This window comes from Zingiber officinale, chromosome 3A (genome assembly GCF_018446385.1).
Source record: "Zingiber officinale cultivar Zhangliang chromosome 3A, Zo_v1.1, whole genome shotgun sequence".
NCBI lineage: Eukaryota > Viridiplantae > Streptophyta > Magnoliopsida > Zingiberales > Zingiberaceae > Zingiber > Zingiber officinale.
Window position 1 is genome coordinate 20,886,545 of NC_055990.1, and position 10,167 is coordinate 20,896,711.

Consider the following 10,167-nt stretch of genomic DNA (forward strand, 5'->3'; position numbering starts at 1 on the left):
TGTAATTAGGTATCAGTTTATCTTGACTGTATAATTACACTAGTACACTTAGAGTGTATTGAGTAGGACCATTTGAGGTCGTTTCTTTTATACTGATTTTATAAAGAAACAAAGACCTCGGTTATTATGGAAGTGTGTGCTCTTAATCCTAATATAATAACAAGCACATATATTTGATATTTATTTCTTTAATTTATCAATGGGTGAGATTTAGTTCGATGAATCAATAAGCCCGATAAGTTGGGAAATGGTATCACTTATAGTGTGTGTTGTTGATTATAGAAGGAAACTGTGTCCTAGAGATACTAGGTTGAGAATGTCCCAAGAGGAGCTCATAAGGATTGTCATGTTAAACCTGCAGGTGGACTTAGTCCGACATGACGATAAGGTTGAGTGGTACTACTCTTGGACTTAGATATTAATTAAATGAGTTGTCAGTAACTCACTTAATTAGTGGGCATTCGATATCTTAAACACAGGGAGACTAACACACTCATAATAAGAAGGAGCCCAAAATGTAATTTGGGATTGGTGCGGTAGTTCAATAATAGTTCTCTAGTGGAATGAATTATTATTGATAAAATTAAGTTGTGTGTTCGGGGCGAACACGGGATGCTTAATTTTATCGGGAGACCAAAACCAATTCCTCCTCTCGGTCCCTATCGTAGCCTCTTATTTATAGAGTTCTATACCCACCTATACCCACCTTATATACCCACCCAATAGGGGCCGACCAAGCTAGCTTGGGAACAAGCTAGGGCCGGCCTAGGTGCCTAGGTATGAATTTGGGTGGCCGGCCCTAGCTTGAACCCAAGCTAGTGGGGGCCGGCCAAATTAAATTAAAAAGGAATTTTAATTTTAATTTTTATTATGTGGAAGAAATAATTTATTAAAGAGAATTTAAATTAAAATATCTCTCTTATAAAAGATCTACAAAAGATTAAAGAAAGAGATTAGATCTCTTTCCTTATTTGTAGATTGGTGAGATATTTTATTTTCTCTTTAAAATTATTCACATGATAATAAAATTAAAATTATAGAAATTTCCTTTTATTAACCATTAAGAGATTTTTAAAGAGAAATTTTATTTTTTAAAATTTCCGGAAACAAATTAGGAAGTTTTAATTTGTTGATTGAAACTCTCCTAATTTTCTCTTTTGATTGTGGCCGGCCATCACAAGTTGATTGGGAAATTTTATTTTATTTTTCTCAATTAATTCATGTCAAGGAAAACTAAGGAAATTTTATTGTAATTAAATTTCCTAATTTGCCTAGGCCAAGGAATATAAAAGAAGGGGTGAGGGTGCCTTCAAGAGATACAACATCTATTATTCCTCTCCCTCTTTTGTTCCTTGGTATGGTCGGCCATCCTCTCCCTCTCTTCCTCTTGTGGTGGCCGAACCCTTCTCTTCCATTGGAGCTCTTGTGGTGGCCGGATACTACTCGGAGAAGAAGAAGAAGAAGGAGAGAAAGCTAGCATCTCTTGGAGCTTGGTTAGTATTTTGGTTTTCCTCCTTGGTGAAGTTTTTCCTTTGTGGCTGAACCTTGCTTGGAGGAGAAGAAGGTGGTTGGTGGTTTCTCATCTCGGAAGATCGTTGCCCACACAACGTTCGAGGTTAGTAGAGGAATACGGTAGAAGATCAAGAGGTTTTTCTACAAGGTATAACTAGTAATTTTTATTTCCGCATCATGCTAGTTATTTATGGAAATAATACCAAATACAAGAGGCTTACGTTCTAGAATTTCGAATATGTTTTTTCGATGCTGTGTTCTTTTGTTTTTTCTTTTCCTTGTGATTTGATTGTTCTCTTTGGTTAACCTAAAGTTATTTTAGGAAATTAAATATTAGCTTTCTATAAAAGATTTTGTCTAGTCGGTGGTGGTTGCTCCCATATCCAAGAAGATCATGTGCCTCGCCACGTTAGTACTGAGAACCAATTATGGAAATTAATATTTAATGGAATTAATAACTTAAGGAGACTTGGGTCGAACGTGTAAAGTTCCGTAGGAGATCCAAGTCAAAACCTAAAAGAACAAATAGATTAAGTTTTGGATCAAACGTGTTAAGTTCCGCAGGCGATCCAAAATTTTAATTTAAAAGAACACATGGTAGCTAGGAAAAGGTTCAGACCTTTGTACAAAATTTTTGTACAGTGGAACCTATAGGTTTTCCGAGTAGCAACCAACAATTGGTATCAGAGCTAGGGTTTTGCCTCTGTGTATTTGGTATTTAGTTTAATTATGCACATGTCATACATAATTTAGGCAGAATAATAGTAGGATGTGCTAACTTTGTGGATGCAGGATCCAACTATTATGACTTTTAGTTATTATGTGTGTGATTGGACCCTTGGACATGTCAAGGGCATTTATCTGTATGTGCATGATTGTATTAAAATACAGCAGGAGCTGTATTTAGTTTTATTAGGATTTTATTTTTTGATCTAGATACATGTACATTCCTTTTATGGAATATAGGATCAAAATGTAAAATTCTATTTATGTCGCGGATCGAATCTTGCAAAGCGTGGAACCTTCTAAGGACCAGAGGCACAGCGGAACTAGGAGCAAGATGGATGCGACAGCTAGACCCGGTGGCGGTGGCCAAATATGGCAGCAGCTTGGGATGACAACACACGGAGAACAATTAGAGATAAAAGCCATAATAGTTGAAAATTTAATTTTCTATTTATTGCTTTTATATAATGCTGTGTGTGCATGTTAGTTTACAAGTTTTAGTAGGCTAGCATAGTTAAAATTCCTCATTTATAAATAACTAAGTGGGAGAGGGATTTTTAAATAAATCCCATGGTCTCCATTACTGGTTTGTAAGTGATGCAAATAAGCTTGCGCGTTGGCTCTGAGTGCCTTCCTCCATAACGGATGAGCTTGTTTGCGGATCACTAGAACAGACTTCCATTTTTGGATGACTATAGGAAGTTAATTAAGAGCGTGTGATCTTCCCCAACGGAAGAGGCATAATCTTATTAATGGACTTAGTGTCAAGTAATGGTATACACTTTAACACATCTAATAGTATCCTCCCCATCGGAGTCACTGCTATTATTTGTGTGACCAAAAGATACCAACTATTAATTTTATTTGTCAAAAAGTTAGGTTGACAAGATAATAAAATTAATGGGATAAAACCCTCCTTTTACAAATGTTGAATTTGTATACGTCCACACTAACATGACATACAAAATTCACGGTGTTTTAAGGTGTTGGTTAATTTAAAATAGTATTGTTTGAGGAATCAATATTATTCTAAATTTAGAGTTCTGACCAAAAGTTATTTGTGATTCTTAGGATGTCTTTCAACCCACTGTCCATCATACTTCAATAGAATAGACTTACTGGACCAAACTACATAGATTGGAAAAGAAACCTGGACATTGTTCTTACTGCTGAAAGCTATAAATATGTACTGACTGAGCAGTGCCCTGATGCACCTACTGGTGAATCTACCCAAGATGAGATTGAATATCATAGGAAATGGGTAAAAGCAGATGAGATGGCGCGGTGTTACATTTTGGCTTCAATGTCAAATGTATTGCAACATCAGCATCAAGATTTACCAACAGCCTATGATATTATGAACAATCTCAAGGAACTCTTTGGTCATCAGGATAGGGCTTCTAGGCAAGAAGCCATGAGAAAGATAATGACAGCCACCATGCAAGAGGGTACTCCTGTAAGGGATCATATCCTAAAGATGATGGCTTATCTGAACGAGATACAGATCCTTGGAGGAGAAATTGATGGGGAAACCCAGATCGATATGATCCTCCAAACGCTACCTAGAAGTTTTGAGCAGTTTCGCTTGAACTATAATATGAATAAGAGGGTTTATTCATTAGCGGAACTACTGACAGAACTTCAAGCAGCAGAAGGATTATTTCGTCACAATGCTCAAATTCACTATGCTGAAAATGGTTCTACTTCTAAACCGAAAGGAAAGAAGAAGAAGAAACAAGTTGGTTCAAGAAGAAAGTGAATAAATCTCAGTGTACGAGATTTAAAGCTGGAAGTGCTTCATCTGTAAGCAGGCAGGACATTGGAAGGCGGACTGTCCACGTAGGAACCAAAACAAAGGTATATCTCATACTCTAGTTGTTGAAACATGTTTAGCGGTGTTATCTACCAGCACCTGGTGTGTAGATACGGGAGCCACTGATCATGTCTGCAATTCCTTGCAGGGGTTCCAGGAAACCCGACGACTATCTGAAGGAGAAATTACTGTCTACATGGGCAATGCTACTAAGGTGGCAGCTGTTGCAGTGGGAGACATCTACTTATCTTTTAGTAGAAATAGAAATTTGATTTTAAGAAATTATCTTTATGTACTCAGTTTTAGAAAGAATTTAATTTCAGTTTCTAAACTGTTTTTAGATGGATATTCAGTTCTTTCAGTAACGATGTAGTTTTTAAAAGAAATAAAGTGATTATCTGTTCTGGTGCATTAGTTGGCAATTTGTATACTTTAAATCCAATTTCTTCCACAAAGCAAAATATGAAAATTTATAACTCATCTTCTAACTCTAATAAGAGAAAAGAACCTTCGGAAATGAACCAAGCATATCTTTGGCATCTAAGGCTTGGTCATATTAACTTAAGTAGGATTCAGAGGCTTATAGCCGATGAACTTTTGAGTTCATTTGAGTTGGAAAATTTTTCAACTTGTGAATCTTGCTTGGAAGGTAAAATGACCAAGAGGTCGTTCAAGGCCAAGGGGTATAGAGCCAAAGAAGTGTTAGAGTTGGTTCACTCTGATTTGTGTGGTCCTATGTCTGTCCAGGCAAGAGGGGGTTTTGAATATTTTGTCTCTTTCATAGACGATTATTCAAGATATGGATATATTTACCTAATGCGCCGCAAGTCCGAGTGCTTTGATAAGTTCAAAGAATACAAGGCTGATGTGGAGAAACGACTAGGTAAAAGTATCAAGACACTACGGTCAGATCGTGGTGACGAATACCTCTTAGGAGAGTTTAGGAATTACTTATAAGAGGCCGGGATTCAATCCCAATTGTCTGCACCTGGAATACCCCAACAGAATGGTGTAGCAGAACGAAGGAATAGGACTCTTATGGAGATGGTTAGATCAATGATGAGTTATTCAGAATTACCAAATTCGTTTTGGGGATATGCTCTGGAAACAGCAGTATATGTTCTGAACTTAGTACCTTCTAAATCAGTTTCTTCTACTCCCACAGAATTGTGGAATGGGCGAAAGCCCAGTCTAAGACATATTCGGATTTGGGGTAGTCCAGCACATGTGCTGAAACCAGATGCTGATAAGTTAGAATCCCGTACAGAAGTTCGCGTGTTTGTAGGATATCCCAAAGGAACGAAAGGTGGTTTATTTTATAGTCCTAAGACGGAAGGTCATTGTTAGCACCAATGCCCGCTTTTTAGAAGAAGACTATATAATGGATCACAAGCCCAGTAGCAAAGTTGTTTTAGAAGAACTTAGAGAGGACATGTCTACTTCAGTACCAACAGTACAAGATGAAGTACCACAAGAGACTGCAACACGTGCCACACATGATACACAACCACAGACAGTGCCTCGTCGTAGTGGGAGGGTTGTCAGGCAGCCTGAAAGATTCATGTTTTTGGGAGAGTCTTCGGACTTGATCCCGCGTAAACATGAACCTGATCCACGAACATACGACGAAGCACTCCAAGATATAGATGCAGCATCTTGGCAAAAGACAATGAATTCTGAAATAGAGTCTATGTACTCTAATAAAGTCTGGGAGCTTGTAGAACCACCTGATGGTATAAAAGCCGTTGGATGCAAGTGGATCTACAAAAGGAAAAGAGGGACAGACGGGAAGGTAGAGACCTTCAAAGCTAGGCTTGTTGCGAAAGGGTACACTCAGAAAGAGGGAATCGATTATGAGGAAACCTTTTCACCGGTAGCCATGCTTAAGTCTATCCGGATACTCTTATCCATTGCAGCTCATATGGATTAAGAGATTTGGCAAATGGATGTCAAGACAGCTTTCCTTAATGGAAGTCTTGAAGAGAACATTCATATGAAGCAACCAGAAGGGTTCATTGAAAAAGGCAAAGAGCATCTAGTGTGCAAGCTCAATCGGTCCATTTATGGACTGAAGCAAGCTTCAAGGTCTTGGAACATCCGGTTTAATGAAGTAATCCAGTCATATGGATTTATTCAGTGTCTGGATGAGTCTTGTGTATACAAGAAGTGTAACGGAAACGTGGTGGTATTTCTTGTACTATACGTAGATGATATTTTGTTAATTGGCAACAATGTCAAGGTATTATCAGACGTAAGGGTATGGTTGTCCAAACAATTTGATATGAAGGACTTAGGAGAGTGTGCACACATTCTTGGGATCAAAGTGATAAGGGATCGCAAGAAAAGAATGTTGTGTCTGTCCCAAGCTTCATATATAGACACAATCCTTGCTCGTTTTAGTATGCAGGATTCCAAGAAAGGTTTCTTACCTTTTAGGCATGGAATAGCTCTATCTAAAGAGATGTCTCCGAAGACATCAAAGGAGATAGAAGACATGAAAGCGATTCTGCTTCGGTGTAGGAAGCCTAATGTATGCAATGCTATACGAGACCCGATATCTGCTTTGCCGTGGGCATGGTCAGCAGATACAAGGACATTGGACTGCGGTAAAGCATATATTAAAGTACCGAGAAGGACAAGAGATTATATGCTAGTTTACCAAGCACTCCCTGTGGGTTACACGGATTGATTTCCAATCGATAGGGATAATAGAAGTCTACATCAGGCTATGTGTTTACTTTAGGAGGTGGAGCCATTTCATGGAGGAGTGTTAAGCAGAAATGCGTTTCGGACTCAACCATGGAAGCTAAGTATATAGCAGCCTCTGAGGCAGCTAAAGAAGCAGTATGGCTCAGGAACTTTCTAATGGACTTAGATGTGATTCCTGGTTTGCCCAAAATCATCATAATTTATTGTGATAATAGCGGTGCAGTTACAAACTCGAAGGAACCACGAGCTCATAAGGCAAGTAAACATATAGAGCGCAAGTACCACCTGATACGAGATATCGTGAAGCGAGGAGAAGTTGTCATCGCCAAGATTGCATCAGCGGATAACCTGGCAGATCCTTTCACTAAGGCCCTTCCGGCGAAAGCTTTTGATCGGCATGTGGAGGGAATGGGAATCAGATGTATGGTAGAAGATATGGCAGCTTAGTCATTAGTATAAGTGGGAGATTGTTAGAGTGTATACTGAAAGCCTAAGCTTTTGTAAACATTTGTCTTGAATAAAGAATCACATTTGGTCAAATTATCTACATTTGTTTGTAGTTGTTCAATTAATTTATATTGTAGATAACATAGCATGTGGTGTCATATGCAGAAGATAATGTTATCAGTACCTTATAAATTATAAACAGTAGCTCACGACCAAAATGGAAAGGAACAAACCATTAGAAGGTCGTAGTGTAATTAGGTATCAGTTTATCTTGACTGTATAATTACACTAGTACACTTAGAGTGTATTGAGTAGGACCATTTGAGGTCGTTTCTTTTATACTGATTTTATAAAGAAACAAAGACCTCGGTTATTATGGAAGTGTGTGCTCTTAATCCTAATATAATAACAAGCACATATATTTGATATTTATTTCTTTAATTTATCAATGGGTGAGATTTAGTTCGATAAATCAATAAGCCCGATAAGTTGGGAAATGGTATCACTTATAGTGTGTGTTGTTGATTATAGAAGGAAACTGTGTCCTAGAGATACTAGGTTGAGAATGTCCCCAAGAGGAGCTCATAAGGATTGTCATGTTAAACCCTGCAGGTGGACTTAGTCCGACATGACGATAAGGTTGAGTGGTACTACTCTTGGACTTAGATATTAATTAAATGAGTTGTCAGTAACTCACTTAATTAGTGGGCATTCGATATCTTAAACACAGGGAGACTAACACACTCATAATAAGAAGGAGCCCAAAATGTAATTTGGGATTGGTGCGGTAGTTCAATAATAGTTCTCTAGTGGAATGAATTATTATTGATAAAATTAAGTTGTGTGTTCGGGGCGAACACGGGATGCTTAATTTTATCGGGAGACCAAAACCAATTCCTCCTCTCGGTCCCTATCGTAGCCTCTTATTTATAGAGTTCTATACCCACCTATACCCACCTTATATACCCACCCAATAGGGGCCGGCCAAGCTAGCTTGGGAACAAGCTAGGGCCGGCCTAGGTATAAAATTGGGTGGCCGGCCCTAGCTTGAACCCAAGCTAGTGGGGGCCGGCCAAATTAAATTAAAAAGGAATTTTAATTTTAATTTTTATTATGTGGAAGAAATAATTTATTAAAGAGAATTTAAATTAAAATATCTCTCTTATAAAAGATCTACAAAAGATTAAAGAAAGAGATTAGATCTCTTTCCTTATTTGTAGATTGGTGAGATATTTTATTTTCTCTTTAAAATTATTCACATGATAATAAAATTAAAATTATAGAAATTTCCTTTTATTAACCATTAAGAGATTTTTAAAGAGAAATTTTATTTTTTAAAATTTCCGGAAACAAATTAGGAAGTTTTAATTTGTTGATTGAAACTCTCCTAATTTTCTCTTTTGATTGTGGCCGGCCATCACAAGTTGATTGGGAAATTTTATTTTATTTTTCTCAATTAATTCATGTCAAGGAAAATTAAGGAAATTTTATTGTAATTAAATTTCCTAATTTGCCTAGGCCAAGGAATATAAAAGAAGGGGTGAGAGTGCCTTCAAGAGATACAACATCTATTATTCCTCTCCCTCTTTTGTTCCTTGGTGTGGTCGGCCATCCTCTCCCTCTCTTCCTCTTGTGGTGGCCGAACCCTTCTCTTCCATTGGAGCTCTTGTGGTGGCCGGATACTACTCGGAGAAGAAGAAGAAGGAGAGAAAGCTAGCATCTCTTGGAGCTTGGTTAGTATTTTGGTTTTCCTCCTTGGTGAAGTTTTTCCTTTGTGGCTGAACCTTGCTTGGAGGAGAAGAAGGTGGTTGGTGGTTTCTCATCTCGGAAGATCGTTGCCCACACAACGTTCGAGGTTAGTAGAGGAATACGGTAGAAGATCAAGAGGTTTTTCTACAAGGTATAACTAGTAATTTTTATTTCCGCATCATGCTAGTTATTTATGGAAATAATACCAAATACAAGAGGCTTACGTTCTAGAATTTCGAATATGTTTTTTCGATGCTGTGTTCTTTTGTTTTTTCTTTTCCTTGTGATTTGATTGTTCTCTTTGGTTAACCTAAAGTTATTTTAGGAAATTAAATATTAGCTTTCTATAAAAGGTTTTGTCTAGTCGGTGGTGGTTGCTCCCATATCCAAGAAGGCCATGTGCCTCGCCACGTCAGTACTGGGAACCAATTATGGAAATTAATATTTAATGGAATTAATAACTTAAGGAGACTTGGGTCGAACGTGTAAAGTTCCGCAGGAGATCCAAGTCAAAACCTAAAAGAACAAATAGATTAAGTTTTGGATCAAACGTGTTAAGTTCCGCAGGCGATCCAAAATTTTAATTTAAAAGAACACATGGTAGCTAGGAAAAGGTTCAGACCTTTGTACAAAATTTTTGTACAGTAGAACCTATAGGTTTTCCGAGTAGCAACCAACAATTTCATTACTGGTAAAACCTCATTTTTAGAAATGTTATTATTTCTGTTTTTTTATGGTATCTGTTTGAAACTGTAGCAACGTCCGCACCTAATTGATGTTCGGTCTTAGGACTTTGTTCAGATTGACTCTTCAAATTTTTCCAATGATAGTATTTTGTTCAAGTAAGAGAATTTAATTGAACTTACAGTTTTAATTTTATAATAAGTGCATGATCAATGTGACATCAATTAACAATATCAGTGTAGATGAATCTGTGATTTGTTATGTAACATCACTTAATTTTTTTTATTTGACACTGTATCATCAAGTCTAATTGAAATTAATTGTATCATATTATACATTAAAATGATATATAATTATTGTGATGTAATTTTGTGTTGTAAGGAGTGACTATTGTTGGTGCGGGTAGCACTAACGGTCTAACCTAGGTTTTGACGAATGACAAATAGGTTAAGTTAGTTTTGTTGTTATCTGACACTTTGATCGAGTGTGCAGGAGAAGTCCAGACAGGTCGACGGACTAACCGGATG